Consider the following 20,398-nt stretch of genomic DNA (forward strand, 5'->3'; position numbering starts at 1 on the left):
TGTTTGAGAACTTTCTGGAGTGTTTTTTTTTTATTATTATTAATCCACAAAATAAATATTCAGTATTGACATACAAATATTGTTTTTTTTCCACCATGAATGAAACGTATTTGCAATAGTTACGGAAGTTTTCATTTAAAAAAAAAGAGAAAAAAAAAGAAAACAGATGATAAATAGATAGATAGATAGATATAAACAGACTGAAATAGATATTAACAGACAGACAGACAGATAGATAGATAGATAGATAGATAGATAGATTAAATAAGCTAGTGCTAAACACATGAATGGGTTTAGAAATATCGATTAATATTAAATGTCGTGAAAATAATCAATCAGAAATATCGAATTCGTTCTGCTTACCTCAAATGTCGATCGGCCTTCTTACCGTCTTTTGTAGATCGAACCAATTCTTCCGTCCACTTGAATTTCAAGTCTCCCCTCCCCCTCCACCGTCTCCTTCTTGTTGTTTTTTCATGACTATGAAAACAACCGGTCTTACAAGATTTAAAAAAAAAAAAAAAAAAAAAAAACATCTACGCATTTTAACGTGGGCTTTTTCCACTTTCGTATTTGTATCTTCTCTTTTTTTTTAACGACAGAACAAACGGAATGTTTGTTTATTCTTAACCAAAACAAAGACACCGACGACGACGACGACGGAGAAGAAGAAGAAGAAGAAGAAGAAGAAGAAGAAGAAGAAGAAGAAGAAGAAAAAGAAGAAGAGGAGGAGGAGGAGTATGAAGAAAAAGAAAAAGGGGATGAAGAAAAGGAAGAAAAAGAAAAAGAGGATGAAGAAAAAGAAAATAAGAAAAAGAAAAATCACTGTGTGGTGCATGAGCCTTAATATCCTGGTCCTTCGATCCATTTTATGAAGAGTCAAAATTATCTAAATTTATTAGATCATAATTTCCTTTCTACCATCATCATTTTTTGTCTCTGTTGATGCAATTATTATTATTTTTATTATTATTATTATTATTATTATTATTATTATTATTATTATTATTATTATTATTATTTATCATTATTGTTGTTATTATTATTATTATTTATCATTATTATTATTATTGTTATTATTATTATCATTATTATTATTATTGTTATTATTATTATTATTATTATTATTATTGTTATTGTTATTGTTGTTGTTGTTCTTGTTATTATTATTATTATTATTATTATTATTTATCATTATTATTATTATTGTTATTATTATTATTATCATTATTATTATTATCATTATTGTTATTATTATTATTATTGTTATTAATATTATTATTGTTGTTGTTGTTATTGTTATTATTATTATCATTATTGTTATTATTATTATTATTATTATTATTATTATCATTATTGTTATTATTATTATTGTTATTGTTATTGATATTATTATTGTTGTTGTTATTGTTATTATTATTATTATTATTATTGATATTATTATTGTTGTTGTTGTTATTGTTATTATTATTATTATTATTGATATTATTATTATTATTGTTGTTGTTGTTGTTGTTATTATTATTATTATTGATATTATTATTGTTTTTGCTGTTGTTGTTATTATTATTGTTGTTGTTGTCGTTGTTATTGTTGTCATTATTATTATTATTGTTATTATTATAGTTGTTGTTATTGTTGTTATTATTATTGTTGTTTTTGTTGTTGTTATTGTTGTCATTATTGTTTTTATTGTTGTTATTGTTATTCTTGTTATTATTATTGTTGTTTTTGTTGTTGTTATTGTTGTTATTATTATTGCTTTTGTTGTTGTTATTGTTATTTTGTTGTTATTGTTATTATTGTTATTGTTGTTCTTATTCTTGTTGTTGTTGTCGTTCTTGTTAGTATTGTTATTGTTGCTATTATTATTATTATTTTTATTATTGTTCTTGTTTTATTGTTGTTATTTTATTGTTGTTTTTATTATTATTATTATCATTTATTTTATTTATTTTTATTGTTATCATTACTATGATTATTAATATTTATTATTATTTTTATTTATTATTATTATTTATTATACTTATTATGTATTTGTTGTGGTTGCAAGGTTGAACAATAATTAGTAAGGAAATACAATGAAGACGCAAACAACAAGATAATGCAATAATAAGTGTATTAAAGAAAAGGTATATTTACAATATGTACAAATGACGGTGTCGAGTCAGAGAGTCTTGGTGGGAGGACATGTACGCTCTTCGGCGTCACTTCCGGTGGCATTTGAGTAAGACACACCAAGGCCAACCTAGGCTTGCCATTTATAGTGTTATGTTATTCGCATATGCAAATAAGTGGTTGCCACCACAACACTCCCCTCCCAAGATTTGAAGTCACACAGATTTCAATATCTTTTTCTTTTGGGGTTTACCATTAATGGTTCATTCACTTTTCTTTTCCTACCTGATCTTCGGGGTTCAGGTGCATTTTGAGGCGGTTCCAAATTAAAAGATTCATATATGATATCTATGGTGTCCTCCTCTTCGACTGTTGTCGTATCATCATCATCTTGGATATGACGTTTTTTTATCTGATTTAGGTGCCTTTTATGTATATTCTGTGGATCTTTAATCATGTATGTACAATCACCAATGCGTTTATCCACTACTCCACATTCCCAGTAAGATGTGTTATTTCTGTAGCACTTAAAATATACTCGATCTCCCGAGTTATATTTCTTTCTTCTCATGTGTGTAGTGTTTCGGATAATTGCCTGCCTTGGCAATAGTTTGTCAAACGCTGATTTTACCTTTCTGGCAAACATTAGATCAGCTGGTGATATGTTTGATGGTGTACTAGGATGTGGTGTAATCCTATATACTTGCAAGAATTGTTGCAAAGCTTTTTCTGTTGGTGTTCCAATGGATTTCTTTAACGCTCGTTTTAGCGTGTCCACGAACCTTACCGCGAGGCCGTTCGACTTTGGATGATATGGCGGAGTCGTGATGTGCTTCACTCGGAACGTGTCGCAAAATTCCTTAAACTCTGCGGATGTGAACTGCGTTCCGTTGTCAGTGACCAGTGTGTCTGGTACACCGAATCTTGCAAACAACTCGTGTAGGAACCCTATTGAGTTGTTCATTGTTGGATTCCTGCAACGCATTACCTCCGGCCATTTTGTGAAACTATCCACTACAATTAAATAATAGTTTTCACCTACTGGACCAGCGAAGTCCATATGGATTCTCGACCATGGTTGGTCGGTTTTCAGCCAAGGTTTGTGTACTATAGGTGGAGATTTTGCCGCTAACTGGCATCCTTTACATTTATCAATTGTTGTCGCTATGTCAGTGTCCATGTTACGCCAGTACACGTAGCTTCTCATTAACGACTTCATTCGATTTATCCCCGGATGTCCTGTGTGGAAATCTCTTAACATCCTATTCTGCAATGTTTTGGGTATTACCACTCTCTCGCTGTACAGTAACACATCGTCACATATGGAGAAAATTTCCTGCACCTTTGTGTCCATTATAATTTTCTCTTTTATGTCCTTTATATATTCGTCTTTCTCGGCTTCCCTTTTAATGTCCGACAAAGTTACGGGTAGTTCCTTAATGATGTTTGCTACCATATTTTTTACTTCAACATTTGTCCGAATTGCTGCAATGACTGATTCTTCCAGATTGTGTTTCTGTGGTATCAGTCTTGACAGTCCATCCGCATGGCAAATCTTTTTTGATGCTAGATGTTGTAGCTGGAAATCGTAATTAAGTAGTATTGTACCCCAGCGCAGCAATCTATTTGCGGTGTATACCGGCAATCCTTTTTTTGATCCATAGATCGTGACTAACGGTTTATGGTCGGTTTCAAGTATGAATTGTCTACCATATAAATATCGGTGAAATTTAGTCACGGCAAAGATTATGCTCAACGCTTCTTTTTCGATTTGTGAATATGCCCTTTCGGCTGGTATCAGCGTTCTCGAAGCGTGCGCTATTGGTTTTCTAGACCCATCCGGCATAATATGTTGAATGCATGCTCCTAAGCCGTAGGAGCTAGCGTCACTAGCGACGACTATTTTTAAGTTTGTGTTAAAGTGCGTTAAGAATAATTCGGATGTTAGTGCGCTCTTTATTTTGTCAAAAGCGGTTTGACATTCTTGCGTCCAGTTCCACGGTGTATCCTTTTTAAGCAGATTATTTAAGGGGGCTCGCAAGTTATGCATTCCTTCAATAAAAGATTGGTAATAATTTGCGAGTCCTAAGAAACTCTGCAAGGTTGTTACATTATCGGGTGCTGGCATAGTTTTTATTGCCGCAGATCTGTTTGGGTCTGGACGTCGTCCATGTTTGTTTATTATGTGTCCAAGATACTTAATCTCGCTCATAAAAAAGTCACATTTACTTTCTTTTACTTTAAAGCCGAATTCTTGTATTCGAGTAAATACTTGTTTCAAATGTTCCTTATGTTCTTCTAGGGATTTGCTCCTGACAACAATGTCGTCCAGGTATGCACATGCGCACTCAATACCACTTAGCATGGTGTCCATCGCTTGCTGAAGATGGCAGGCGCTACTTTGATGTCAAAAGGCAATCGGTTGTATTTGTATAATCCCTTATGCGTATTGATGCATAGTATTTTTGAACAATTCTCCTCGACCGGTATTTGCAAATACGCGTCGCTCAAGTCTATCTTGGAGAAGATATTACCCCCATTCAACTTCGTGAATATTTCCTCTGGGCTTGGTAGGGGGTAATGGTGATCTTTTAATAGGGAGTTGACCCCGGTCGAAAAGTCTGCGCACACTCTAACGTCGTCATTCTTTTTCTTTACGTATATGGTGGGGGCTGCCCACTCATTGTGTTCTATTTTTGATAGAATTCCCGTCTGTTCCAATCTATTTAATTCTTTATCAATCTTTTCCAACCCAGCGAACGGAACATTTCGCTTTTTTTCTAAAAATTGGGCTGGCGTTTTCTTTAAGTTCAAACGAGGCCTTGAATTTATTGCAGCGACCTAAGTTAGTCGTGAATGCCTCAGGAAATAATTCTTTTAAATCGTCTTTTATATTTACTGTTGTTGGAGAAGAACATTCTAATTTTTTACAGAATGTATTGATTGGCTTATCCCATAGTCCGAATTTCTCAATTAAATCTATTCCAAACAGATTTTCACTATTTTTTAGTACGAACATTTTTAATTTCTTCGAAATCCCTTTCAATTTTATCGGGAGGACAACTTCTCCTTCAAATTTTATACCACCACCAGTTACCGTCCGGGCTGCTTTACTAGTTTTCATCATGGCCGGTTTTCCCAACTTTTTCCACGTATTCAGGTTTATTATAGAAACATCGGAGCCGGAGTCGAGTTGTAACTTTATTGATGTTTTAAATATTTCCACTTTTACATATTTTCGCCGATCTTTGTCTAATTTTGTATTTGATTTTGTTTGCTGTACTCTCTTTCTGGTGTAATCTTTATATCTGCAGCAATCGCTTTTGTGTCCCACCTTCTTACAAATGTAGCATTTTTTCTTCTTATAAGGACAATCTGATTCCCAATGCTTTTCTGCACATCTCTTACAGTTATATCTAGGAAGAGGCTTGTTATATTCTGTACTATATTTATGGTTATTATCTTTGGAATATCCCGTTCCATTGCTTTTCTTTGTAAAGTTCTTGGTTGGTGCGTATGGTTTTCTAACTTTTCTTACATATGCCACTCCGGATTCTTCTATATTTTTTTAATCCTTTTTTAGTGTAATGGCCCTTTCACAGTCCTCTGCTAGTTTCTGGAGGGTTAAATCTTGCTCAGATTCCATCTTAGACAACACTCGTCTGCGTATTTCTGCATTTTTCGTGGAAACTAACTCTTGAGCGAAGATTAGACATTTAAAATCTTCTACCGTTAGTTCTGCAAGCTTAAAATTATCGCAGTTTTTATTGACAACTGATGCGTATGTCAAATAATCTTGGTTGTCCATCTTTCTTAGATTCATGCACAGCCATCTTTTATGAAAAAGAGATATATTTGGATTAAATAATTCTTTTAGTAATTTTACAGCTTCCATGAACTCTAATTCCGCAGTTTTTTTAGGTAATATGTAATCTACGAATTTGCTGTGTTCTGATGTACCCAATTTTCTGAGTAAGAGGCTCACTTTCTGACTATTTGGCCAATTTTTACAGTCCAGTTGAAAAACATCCTCGTATCTTGTGTAGTATGCTTCAAAATTCTTCTCTTCCTCAGGCACATAATGAAATGTGTCCATGCTATTAAAAATAGTTGTATGGGAGAAATTAACACTATCGACATTTTCTCGATTACTCTTTAGTAGTTCCAGTGTTTTAGCAAAACGTTCATCTTGTCTTTCTTCATATTCCAATTGTAGTTTCTTATGCCTTTCTTCCTGTTCCAATTGCAGTTTTTTTCTGCTTTAATTGTGCCATTTTCTGCTTTTCTTCTTGTTCCTGCTGCCATTTCAATAATCTGTCCTCTCTCTTTTCCTCGCGGTCAGCCTGTGCCTGTATTTGTGTTTGCAAAAGCTCGTTTTGTGTAGCTTGTCTGCGTTCATCCTGCTCAGCCTGTGCTTGTAAAAATTGCATGAACATTTTTGATAAGTCTTCCATGTTTTTTTTTTGTTTTTTTTAGTGTGTAGTTACAAAAAAATATTGTACCATGTACAATATACACCGGTTTGGGTTACAACAAAAAAGCAAATTGCTGTAAGCTCCTGTTTTCAATAATAATATCGCTGCTTGCAATAATATATTCTTTTTGCGAGTCACGCTGCAAAAAAAAAAATAAAACAGGTTTATCTGGAATCACGAAATGGAATTGCTTTCCGTTTTTAGGCACTTACTAATAAGTAACTCTTTCCACAAAATAAAAGTTTTTTTTTTTTTGTTTTTTTTTAATCGAGTCACAATTGAATAAATGTATGCAGTACATTTAGTTCTTTGAGTTTTTTTTTTCTCTAGTATTTTAGTAATTAAAATACCTCTTAAATTGAGATTACCTTTTTTTTCCGTGACGTTTTACTGTATTATCCGTTATTCAGTGACAACTTCAAGAAAAAAAAAATCCTTTCCTTGAATTTTAGTTTTAGCTGTGGTATTTCCTTTTAGTACCGACGTCAACCAAAACATTACTTAAAAAGTCCTTTAGTTGTTGTTTTGTTTATGGAGAACAGTAATTAGAATCCACTGGTGAACTTTTTTTGTAGGTTACTTCCTTGCTTTTCGTAATACGGGTCTGACCTGTCGTTTTTGCGACAGAACAAAGTTCGCTTTTCGTTTGCAAGTTGGTCCTTTAGTAAGATTTGTCGTGTAGCGACAAAACAAAAATTCACTTTTACATTCGTTTGCAAGTCGGATTCCCAGAAAACGGCGTAAATTGTCGCTTTTGCCACGTTAGAGTTTTTTTTTTTTTCACTTGAGTTGAAACTTCTCTTTAGCGTAAAATCCGTTTGCTCGTCAACACTTTGCATTCCTTAAAAAAAATGGTCAACCTTTGCGTTGTACTTTTTTTTCTTTTTTTTTTTTTTTAAAATAGTTCTTTGTCAAACTGTTATATTTGACGCTTCATATCTCGTCGCCAACTGTTGCGGTTGCAAGGTTGAACAATAATTAGTAAGGAAATACAATGAAGACGCAAACAACAAGATAACGCAATAATAAGTGTATTAAAGAAAAGGTATATTTACAATATGTACAAATGACGGTGTCGAGTCAGAGAGTCTTGGTGGGAGGACATGTACGCTCTTCGGCGTCACTTCCGGTGGCATTTGAGTAAGACACACCAAGGCCAACCTAGGCTTGCCATTTATAGTGTTATGTTATTCGCATATGCAAATAAGTGGTTGCCACCACAACAGTATTATTATTACTTATACTTATTATATATTATTAGGATTTATTATTACTTTTATTATTGTTGTTATTATTATTATTTATTATCAATATTATTATTACTTTTATTATTGTTGTTATTATTATTATTATTATTATTTATCGTTGTTATTATTATTATTATTTATTTATATTACTTATTCTTTATTATTATTTATTATCAATATTATTATTTATTGTTGTTATTATTATTTATTATTTATTTATATGACTTATTATCATTATTGTTATTATTATTATTTATTATCAATATTATTATTATTTATTGTTGTTATTGTTATCATTTCTTACCATTTATTAGTTATTATTTATTAGAAAAGTTATTGATATTACTCATTTTACAAATTAATGAGTTATTTTTTATTATTAAATATTTATTATATGCTTGCTTGGGTGTCCGGCGTTGCCCGGTGTTTGAACGTGTGTGTTGAGCAAAAAAAAAAAAAAAGTTGTAGTAGGCAGGCTCGAACCCTTGACGTGTAGGTGGAAAAGAAAGTAAAAAAAAATCTGACGTCTTACCGCTACTCCATGACGCAACCGGAAGTCTAAAGTGTTCAAATTTAGTCAATCAAAAACAAAAGATGACTTGCAGAAATGGCGTTACTTTTAAACCTCCCATTAAAGTAAATTAGACACAAGGTCGTTTTTAATGTAAGGAGGGAAACCAGCTCCCTCAAAAAGGGGGTACTCTCGTAGTATCCAAATAAATAGTAATTGTTTCATTATGAATGGTTTCTCCTCCATTGACCAACGACCAATTACAGAACAGATACTAACCAGCCTGAAAGCCAGGCGTTTGCATTGGAATGTTTTGGTTTTGCTTTATTTATACGAAAAAGACAAACAAGTAGCCGAGAAGACGGCATGGAGGGAATTTTGTTTAACTCGATCAAAAAAAGATAATGTCCGTTAGCGAATGCGAGATATATTTTTTTTTTCTTTTTTTACACGGTGGTCACCACTTATCAAGGCCCGGAAGCCACTCAGGGATAAGGGTTATTGCAAGTACAGTACGTTAGTGTGGAAATTTAATGAAGTGTTCACTTAAGGGGACGGTTCATGAGGAATTTGTTTACATTGGACTTGAAGATATCCAGGTTGTAGTCAGGTGGGAAGCAGGCAGACGGAACAGAGTTCCACAGGCGTGCAGTTCTAAGAAAGAAGCTTTTTTCATGGAATCTACGTTCTGATTTAGGCACAGATAAAGAGTGGGGGAAATTTTTGACAGTAGATTCAGCTAGACGGGGTGTTTTTCGTGAAAGATTGGCGAGGGGGGGGACCAGAGATTGGAGGTCAGACGAGCACCTGCCATGGAAATAACGATAAAACAAGGATAGGCTCGCAACGTCTCTTCTGTGGGAGAGAGGTTGCAGGGAAGAGAAAAGGGCATCCCCCACTAAGCCACAAAGTCTATTTTGTACTCTGTCAAGGCAGGATAGGCTGTTTTTAGCAGCTCCTGCCGAGATATGGCAGCAGTATTCCATCCTTGGATGTACTTGGCTTTTATATAGATAGAGAATTGCATCAGTAGTAAGATATCTTCTGGAGCGGTAGAAGGATCCCGACATCTTTCCAGCGACCTTGGAAACAGATTTGATGTACGTGTTCCATTTCAGATCAGGAGTAAAGGACAAACCCAGAAGCTTTATATAATAGATTATTTAATAGTTAATATTTTTTTATTATTATTTAATATTTTTTATTTAATATTTATTATTTAATATTTATTATTTGATATTATTTGATATTTATTATTTAATATTTATTATTAAATATTTATTATTAAATATTTATTATTAAATATTTATTATTAAATATTTATTATTTAATATTTATTATTTGATATTTATCATTTGATATTTATTATTAAATGTTTATTATTAAATATTTATCATTTGATATTTATTATTTATTATTTATTATTTATTTTTTATTTTTTAATATTTATTATTTAATATTTATTATTTGATATTTATTTTTTAAAATTTATTATTTAATATTTATTATTTGATATTTATTATTTAATATTTATCATTTGATATTTATTATTTAATATTTATTATTAAATATTTATTATTAAATATTTATTATTTGATATTTATTATTTATTATTTATTATTTATTTTTTATTTTTTAATATTTATTATTTAATATTTATTATTTGATATTTATTTTTTAAAATTTATTATTTAATATTTATTATTTGATATTTATTATTTAATATTTATTATTTGATATTTATCATTTGATATTTATTATTAAATGTTTATTATTAAATATTTATTATTTGATATTTATTATTTATTATTTATTATTTATTTTTTATTTTTTGAGATTTATTATTTAATATTTAATATTTATAATTTGATATTTATTATTTAATATTTATTATTTAATATTTATTATTTGAGATTTATTATTTAATATTTAATATTCATTATTTAATATTTATTATTTAATATGTATTATTTGATATTTATTATTTGATATTTATTATTTGATATTTATTATTTGATATTTATTATTAAATATTTATATTTGATATTTATTATTTGATTTTTATTATTTAATATTTATTATTTAATATTTATTATTTAATATTTATTATTTGATATTTATTATTTGATTTTTATTATTTGATATTTTTTATTTGATATTTATTATTTGATATTTATTATTTGATATTTACTATTTAATATTTATTATTTAATATTTATTATTAAATATTTTTTATTTAATATTTATTATTTGATATTTATTATTTAATATTTATTATTAAATATTTATTATTAAATATTTATTATTAAATATTTATTATTTAATATTTATTATTCGATATTTATTATTTGAGATTTATTATTTGATATTTTTTATTTGATATTTATTATTTGATATTTATTATTTAATATTTATTATTTGAGATTTATTATTTAATATTTTATATTAATTATTTAATATTTATTATTTAATATTTATTATTTGATATTTATTATTTGATATTTATTATTTGATATTTATTATGTAATATTTATTATTTAATATTTATTATTTGATATTTATTATGTAATATTTATTATTTAATATTTATTATTTGATATTTATTATTTAATATTTATTATTTGATATTTATTATTTAATATTTATTATTTGATATTTATTATTTGATATTTATTATTTAATATTTATTATTTGATATTTATTATTTGATATTTATTATTTGATATTTATTATGTAATATTTATTATTTAATATTTATTATTTGATATTTATTATGTAATATTTATTATTTAATATTTATTATTTGATATTTATTATTTAATATTTATTATTTGATATTTATTATGTAATATTTATTATTTAATATTTATTATTTGATATTTATTATTTAATATTTATTATTTGAGATTTATTATTTAATATTTTATATTAATTATTTAATATTTATTATTTAATATTTATTATTTGATATTTATTATTTGATATTTATTATTTGATATTTATTATGTAATATTTATTATTTAATATTTATTATTTGATATTTATTATGTAATATTTATTATTTAATATTTATTATTTGATATTTATTATTTAATATTTATTATTTGATATTTATTATTTAATATTTATTATTTAATATTTATTATTTGATATTTATTATTTGATATTTATTATTTGATATTTATTATGTAATATTTATTATTTAATATTTATTATTTGATATTTATTATGTAATATTTATTATTTAATATTTATTATTTGATATTTATTATTTAATATTTATTATTTGATATTTATTATTTAATATTTATTATTTAATATTTATTATTTGAGATTTATTATTTAATATTTTATATTAATTATTTAATATTTATTATTTAATATTTTTATTTGATATTTTTTATTTGATATGTATTATTTAATATTTATTATTGAATATTTTTTATTTAATATTTTTTATTTGATATTTTTTATTTGATATTCTTTATTTGATATTTATTATTTGATATTTATTATTTAATATTTATTATTTAATATTTATTATTTGATATTTATTATTTGATATTTATTATTTAATATTCATTATTAAATATTTATTATTAAATATTTATTATTTAATATTTATTATTCGATATTTATTATTCGATATTTATTATTTGAGATTTATTATTTGATATTTTTATTTGATATTTATTATTTGATATTTATTATTTGATATTTATTATTTAATATTTATTATTTAATATTTATTATTAAATATTTATTATTTAATATTTATTATTTGATATTTATTATTTAATATTTATTATTTATTATTTATTATTCGATATTTATTATTAAATATTTATTATTTAATATTTATTATTTGATATTTATTATTTGATATTTATTATTTAATATTTATTATTTAATATTTATTATTTAATATTTATTATTTAATATTTATTATTTAATATTTATTATTTGATATTTATTATTTAATATTTATTATTTGATATTTATTAATTAATATTTATTAGTTAATATGTATTAGTTAAAATTTTTTATTAATATTTATTATTTAATATTGGTTATCTGTTATTTTTTATTTGATATTTTTTATTTGATATTTATTATTTGATATTTTTTATTTGATATTTATTATTCAATATTTATTATTTGATATTTATTATTCAATATTTATTATTTGATATTTATTATTCAATATTTATTATTTGATATTTATTATTCAATATTTATTATTTGATATTTATTATTCAATATTTATTGTTTAATATTAATTATTAAATATCTATTATTAAATATTTATTGTGTAATATTTATTAGTTATTCTTGAGAAAAGGTAAAGGAAGATTCTACATAAGTTCAGTCATCATAACAGTGCACTTTTAATAATCTATGATCCACTCCAACAGAATAAAAAAATAAGAGGCATTACATTTTGAACGTCTCATATATTTTCAAAAATCAAAATTCCAAGATAGTATAATATGACCAAAAAAAATTTGTAAAATACTGCTTTGTAATTACCAAAATAAAAATTTAAAGTATTGCTCTCCAATTAATTACCAAAATAAAATCCAATGGAATCGCGTAATTGGAAGATGGTCCAATTACGTGATTCCATTGGATTTTTCTTGTGGAAATGAAAACAATTTATTTGGATTTTGATTTTTGGATTTTATTATTGGATATTTTACCCTTTACCAGACCATCCATTCACGTTTCAATCATACCAGTCATCATAGGAGCAACTGGGCTTATGAAAAAGAACTTTAAAAAGTACATAGCAAGCATACCCGGTGAACTAAGTGCAAGTGAAATACAAACGATTGCACTGAAAGGGACGGCTAGAATCCTGAAAAGATCTCTTGGTTGGACTCACTAAAATAGGGGTAAATGTCAGACATCTGGTTGGATGTCCCATCCCCTAGAAGAAAAAGTTTAAGAAAAATGAAAAAAAAAAAAAAAAAAAGAGTGAAATCACCTTTTTCTTCACTATTTGTTACCAAGTAAGATCTATGACTTACTTGTAGTTTCATCAAATACTTTTGCAAGCAATAATCCCGCATTTTGCTAAATCCTACCCTCTGATTAGAAAGAAAGTATTTCTTCGAAACTCCGCGGATTAAGGACTATCCATTTATTTAGTATTTCCTTTTTAAAATTAAATATGTTTTTAACTCTTTTTCAAAGTGTTTTTTAACATGTTTTATTAACTACTTGTTCTTTTATAAGCTCTATCTCCTATTTGGTTTTATTGAGCTTTTACATCTGATTGAGATTACTTTATAAATATTAATTCTTTAATATTTATAATATACTTTAGTTTTGCCATCTTGGATTATTTTGATAAACTTAACTGTAATACGTATATATATATATATATATATATATATATATATATATATATATATATATATATATATATATATATATATATATATATATATATATATATATATATGAACATAAATAAATGAATAACATAATAAAATGAAATTGTTTATGTATTTTGAGCAAGTTATAACTTGGCGTTTAGCTACTGAGCTTCTTTTCTTCTTCCTCCTCCTCCTTCTTCTTCTTTTTCTTCTCATTATTATTATTATTATTATTATTATTATTATTATTATTATTATTATTATTATTATTATTATTATTATTTATTTTTTTTTTTTAACTGCAATCCTCATTTATTATAAAAGGACGATTTTTATTGACGCAACCGTATCAGCCACCTGATAAAACAACATAACGGTATCCAGGCAGGCAACCCAACCCTAACCCGAAAATAAACGGCGTGACAATAATTTATAGGACAAAATTTACATGACAAAATGAAATGGTCGATCCCCATTACACATTTGACCACTCCTTGCACTCAAAATTCACCAAAATTCAAGAACCAATTTTAATGAACATTTCAGTATTCATTATTTACGGAATTCCATGAAGCGATTATTTTATTTTTAATCCTGGTAAAGATGTATTATTTTGTGAAGAAAACACCTTTACTGAAGTTATATTTTTAACTATTAAAAAAAACATGAATTTATTTTTAGTTCTCAGCCAATGAAATTCGGCAGAAGGTGATGTTGTTGTTCCTGGACTGCCCAGACCAAATTAACTCTTTCCCTCCATAGGTCTCTATCTTCCATGATCTTAGAAAGATCTACAAGTTGTAAGCCAGTGTCTTCTGTCAATAATTTTGTGTACGTCTTGAAAGGTCTTCCTACATTAGCGGTTCCTTGTTTAAGATCCTGTGGGAATTGATAAGAATTGACTGCGGACTGGAAGATGCGAGACTTCCGGTGGAAAAAGGAAGTTTGGTTTTTGGCGCGTTTTTTTCTTGGGTTTTTGAAGAAGAAGAAGAAAAGGAAGGACGGTGGGTTTTTCCCACGCGGCCGGAGGAGCCCCGAAAAGGTTATGAAAGTCAAAAACGACGTACTGGCCCCACGTTATGGCCCGAACGCCTTGAATGACTAAACACTGCTTCGTTCACGAAAACCAGAAAAGGAAGACACCTAAGTAAATTCAAACCAACTTCGTTCCCACCTAAACCGATAATTATAACCGAATTAACATTCTTTCTGTTTATTTTCTCACACACATTCACGAACATTCTCTTCTGCCACAAAACGAACCTTCTCTATATACCTCCCAAATAGTAAATAAAGTTGCCTTTTTTATTCACCCTTAAAATATGTTTTTTTTTTCTTTATTTCTATGGAGTCAGAGAGTTAGACACAAACCTGATGAACCCACCACCTCCATAGTCCTCCACAGTACCAAATCACTAATGACCCCGTCTTTTCTTCTGCAGCAATGTCCGGCATATCGTCTTCTTCTTCCTCCTATTAATGAAGAGATCATGAGCAAAACGACCATACAGACGGCTAATGGTTGGGTGTGTTTTCTAGTTTAAGTTTAACGCTGCGCGGAGCATTTTAGTGTAAGTTCCATCTAACTTACTTTTAAGTTTTTTTTTTTTTGTTTTTTGTTTTTTTTACCGAGAGTCCATGCTAGTGAACCATAATGCAGCACCGTCTCAACTACGGCTCTAAAAAAGTTTTTCTTGATCTGTTTTGATAAGGCAGATTTCCATATAACTTACAGCCGATCGATTAAGTTCACTCCAAGTCTTGGCTATTCAAACGTGGACATCTTTTTTTTAGTGGATGCAATGTGTTTGCCGAGATATTCAAAGTCATCCACTTCTTTGAGTCGTGTTCTGTCTAGTGTTTCAATTGGGCCGGTTTGGTGGCAGGAGGACGTATATTCTGTTTTAGTTGCGTTTGTATGCAGTCCAATTGTGACAGCTATCTCTTATAGTATACTAGCGAGGGGTACCCGGCGTTGGCCGGGTGTTTGGAGGTGTGTGTGTGTGGGGGGGGGGGTTAAAAAAAAGTAAGCATGAGGATCGAACCTGAACCGTTGAGGCAAAGTTGTAAATTAAACTGTGAAAAAACAAAAAAAATGAAAAATAAATAAACGTGCAACGTTAACCATTGCCCCACCGCGAAATGCTAACGGAGACATGTTTGAATTTATTTAATTAGTTGGATTTAGCAGGGGCTCGTTTTAATGAGGTCAGGTTTGACTGCGGGATAGTATTAACTGCTGAACGCTTTTTGTTTTTTCCCCCGAAGATGTTATAGGAAAAAGACTAACCCACATGCGGCGAGCGACAAATATTGAATATTTATCTTCCCAAAATCGAGCAAATTAAATAGACAGGCGAGCTTCGTTGTTAACTGTGGGATATTACGATTTATATGTGATATAAAAAGTTTTAAAAAGTTGTGAAGCGAGCGACCGCTTCTCTGAAAGAAGCCTTTTGTAGACACACAGAAAAAGCGAACACATATACATGATGATTGCAACGTCTTGTCAGACGAGTGACACTCCCTCAGACATTTAAAATCCATGAGTCCAAATGCCTGAGGGTGAGGGAGTATCTATACAAAAATGATGTTACAGAGTCTTAGCTTTGTACGACAGCTAAGTCTCTCTCTCTCGGTTCAAAATGTTGAGATCCAGCAACAAGCAAGAGCAAGATAGCCAGCAACAAATTAAACTGCAGACCAGCTTAATGCGGGTACTGGTCTCCCACTTTATGGTTTTTTAAATCAGAGATTTGCATCTCCTAGAAAGGTTGCCTTCACTACGGCTTACGGGAGCCCTCTCCACCCCAACACACATATACACACACACAAATATACACGGTGCTAGTTGGTCGTTGACCCAGAAAAAGAGTTCATTCGCCCTTTGGAAGGTCTTGTTTTTAATCCTTCAGGGAGACTAGCCACCCTCCTCACCAAAAAAGGCTGGTGGGGGAACCAGTTTAGTCGCCGGTGACCCGACCATGAGGCAGGTAGTACTGGGTTACATGGTACCAGTAGCATATGACATGACCTGACACAAAAAAATAACATACATACATACATACATACATTTTCGCTTTTATATTTATAGATGTAGCAACTTTTGTGTATTTACACACAATCACTCAACCGAGAATCACATCACACTACATAAAAACATATAAGATATCAATGCATATATGCCTGAGAATAAAAACAAGGAAAATAATATGCTGTTGTCCTAATCATCAGCTAACAAAGTAAGATCATCAGCGTAATTGACAACATTTGTTGGATATCGTCTGCTTGTTGACAATGTTAGGCCGTATTTTCCTATATTGATCGACAGTTTCAGTATGTAATCGAGACAGATCACAAATAACAATGGAGTCAGAGTGTCACCCTGCAGTACGATAGCTTTTATTTCAAAGAAGTTTGTGTCGCCATGTGTCAACAAGATATTTCATCCTTTCTCTATGAACGGAATCGAAAGTTTTCGAAAAATCTACAAACAGTAATATTGCCGGTAGTTGCTTTTTACTCCTTCAATAATTCTTATATGGAAATTTGATTGATTGTTGAGCGGCTTTTTCTAAATTCATTTTGATCTCATTTACATCAATAGCTGCAAATATATGCAACGGGATGCTCCTCAATAGAATACAACCTGAAATGGAAGAGAATAAAGAATCTTTTTTAATGAATAAAAAATTTAACAGTGAATTGATACTCTATACAATATGTTCAGATTTTTTTTTTTTAAATTTAACAACATCTTATTATAAATTTTCCTAGTGTGTGTGTGTGTGTGTGTGTGTGTGTGTGTGTGTGTGTGTGTGTGTGTGTGTGTGTGACGCAGTTTATCTCAGCCTACAGGCAACCCACACAGGCAAGTAAGATACCGAAATGAAGCTTATGACCCAGCGGAGGTTTTAGTGATATTTATATCCATGTTTGGTTGTATGGGAATGCAAAATAAATAAATAAATAAATAAAAAATAACGATTTACTAAACAACGTTTTATTTACTGGATATTTTTCCGGTCCAAGGACCCAAGTTTGCCCAGCTGTATATATATATATATAGCTGGGCAAACTTGGTTCTTGTTTCATGAAAATTCCAAAGAAAAACAGATAAACAGACAATACAATACAATACAATACAATACACAGTATATATATATATATATATATATATATATATATATATATATATATATATATATATATATTATTACATTTTCACTCCAAACAAGGCAAATTGCCACTTTGGTGTAGGGGGCTACTATCAGGGGCAACAACTACTGGGGTACTATGTAGGGATTAGGGCAGCAAAATGTCGGTTCACGTTACACTTGAACTTCTGCACGTCAGTACTGTTGGGGAAGCAGGGATCTGGAATCGAATTCCAGAGTCTAGCGGTTCTGGGGAAGAAACTATTGGAGTAAAAAGATCTTTTACATCTAGGGATCTCTACAGTGTGGGGGTGGGATTTAGCAGCCTGTCGGGTTTGTCGAGGGTGCTCACGTCGTGAGGGCACAAGTTCAGAGCATTCACCACTAAAATACTTGTAGAAAAGGCAGAGGGATGCAACATTTCGTCGATGGGACAGAGGCTGAAGCTTAGATGCCAGTTCAGGGCCTATCAGGTTTGCGACTCTCTTTTGAACCTTGTCAAGGAGCGAGAGACTAGTAGCAGATGCACCAGCCCAAATGTGACAGCAATACTCCATATATGGGCGAATGGTGGCCTTATAGAGGTACAGGATACTTTCGGGTGTTAGTAGTTGTCTAGCACGGTAGAGAGAGCCCACCTTTCTTGCAGCGGCCCTGGCAATACCTTCAATGTAATTGTTCCAACTCATGTTTCCTGCGAACGTTAGGCCAAGGAGTTTGAAAGATGTACTCTCAGATAAAGAGTCGTTGGCCATTCCTATAGGTGGTAGAGAGGGTTTCTTGTAATTATTGAATGAAACTAGTTTAGTCTTGGCGGCATTGAACGCGACCAACCACTTTTGTCCCCATTCCACCACAGATTGGAGGTCTTCCTCTAGTGTTTCTGCCATTTCTTTGGAAATGTGTTCATTCGTCTTCCTGTCGTGCCTGCCATAGAGTGTAGTGTCATCAGCATATATACCCATCTTAGAGGCAATTTTGTCAGAGAGGTCATTTATGAATATCAGGGACAATAGAGGTCCAAGGATAGAACCTTGGGGAACCCCCGCATTTATATCATATTGTTTAGATGTGCGACCGTCGAGGACTACCTGGATTTTTCTCTTATCTAAGAAGGATTTAATTATGTTAAGTATTCTACCAGTGATACCGTATGATCTAATTTTCCTGAGGAGGCCCTCATGCCATACCCTGTCAAAAGCCTTAGATATATCTAGAGCTACCACTCTGCCCTCCCCCGCTTTGTCCAGTGAATGGTATATACGTTCAGAGATTACAGTTAGGATGTCTGCTGTGGAACGGGCTTGTCTAAATCCATATTGTTGGTCTGTCAGAAGTTTAGCATCTGTAAGGTGATGAACTAGAGCTTGGTTAATTAAGGTCTCAAATATTTTGGCAAAAAGTGGGAGGAGGCTTATGGGGTGATAATTTGATGGGTCAATCCTTTCGCCAGAATTCTTAAATACTGGTACAACAGAAGCAGTTTTCCAACAGCCCGGAAAGCAAGCTTCATTAAGGCATTTGTTGTAGAGTTTGGAGAGAACTGGAGCTACTTCGGCTGAGCACTTTTTTAATAGCACAGCTGGGATGAGATCGGGTCCACATGCTTTTGAAGTATCAAGGTTTTTTATGATGGCATGCATCTGAGCAGGGGTGATTTTCAGATCGTCTAGCGTGGCGTCTGTCCGCATAGGAAAGTCAGGTAGGGGATGGTTGGAAGGGTCCAGTATGGAGTTTGAGGCAAACCGACTGACAAACATGTTAGTCTTGTCGGTTGCTGAGGAGACAACCTCGTGATTGTTGGTTAGTGGGGGAATATATATATATATAGAGAGAGAGTGTAGGGAAAATTGTAGTGTTCATGATTAGTGCGGATGTCATTCACTTAAGGAAAGAAAGAGAAAAAGTCTTAAACTCGAAACCTGACCGACAGGAGACAAAAGTGTGTCTTATGCAAATCGACAATATAAAAAGCCACCATTTCTTCAGTTAGGGATGATTTTTTTTTTTTTTGTCGGCTCGACAACATTGGTATGGTGTATTTTGCAATCTGGTGCCCCCTTCCGCACTGCTTATCCAAACATGAGGAATGGGGCACAACCTAAGAAAATAAATAATTCAACAAAAGCTTCTGAAACAACAAACACAACAACTTCAATAAATGTAACAAAGAAAAGGTTTATTCAGGCGAATGTTCACAGGGAGATATTATCCCTGGGTAAAAACTGGATTCAGGTCACCTGTTGCTATTGCGGTAGTTATTGGGAATCGTCGATACCGGATGATATAACACGTATAGATAGAGAGCGAGGAAAAGGGTCCAATCAGCTAGGTGTCTCTCTCAGTAAGAAGGAGTTTTTTTCCTTCAAGCTGGAAGCTGTCCGATTTCCTTAGGGGAGAGAAAGGATCAATGCACCGCACCCCTGATTGGTCAGTAACAGGGGAGAGGCATTGATTTGTAAAAGAAAAGCGTTCCATTTGTTTCTGCTACATAACCCCCTGCTTAGGC

The 20,398-nt window shown here is 30.5% G+C and overlaps 1 protein-coding gene and 1 long non-coding RNA gene across 2 annotated transcripts in view; one reads left to right on the forward strand and one right to left on the reverse strand.

Annotated features, from left to right (window-relative positions):
- The window catches only part of LOC145263638 (uncharacterized), a 46,552-nt gene extending 46,039 nt beyond the window's left edge, over window positions 1-513 (reverse strand). The window contains exon 1 of the mRNA XM_080120491.1: window positions 364-513. The gene's annotated coding sequence lies outside the window, so the exon portion shown is untranslated. The remainder of the gene's footprint in view (window positions 1-363) is intronic.
- The window catches only part of LOC145263640 (uncharacterized), a 417,445-nt gene that overhangs the window by 249,027 nt on the left and 148,020 nt on the right, over window positions 1-20,398 (forward strand). The window lies entirely within an intron of this gene.

This window comes from Euprymna scolopes, chromosome 39 (assembly GCF_053919585.1).
Source record: "Euprymna scolopes isolate OS-2025 chromosome 39, ASM5391958v1, whole genome shotgun sequence".
NCBI classification, from domain to species: Eukaryota; Metazoa; Mollusca; class Cephalopoda; order Sepiida; family Sepiolidae; genus Euprymna; species Euprymna scolopes.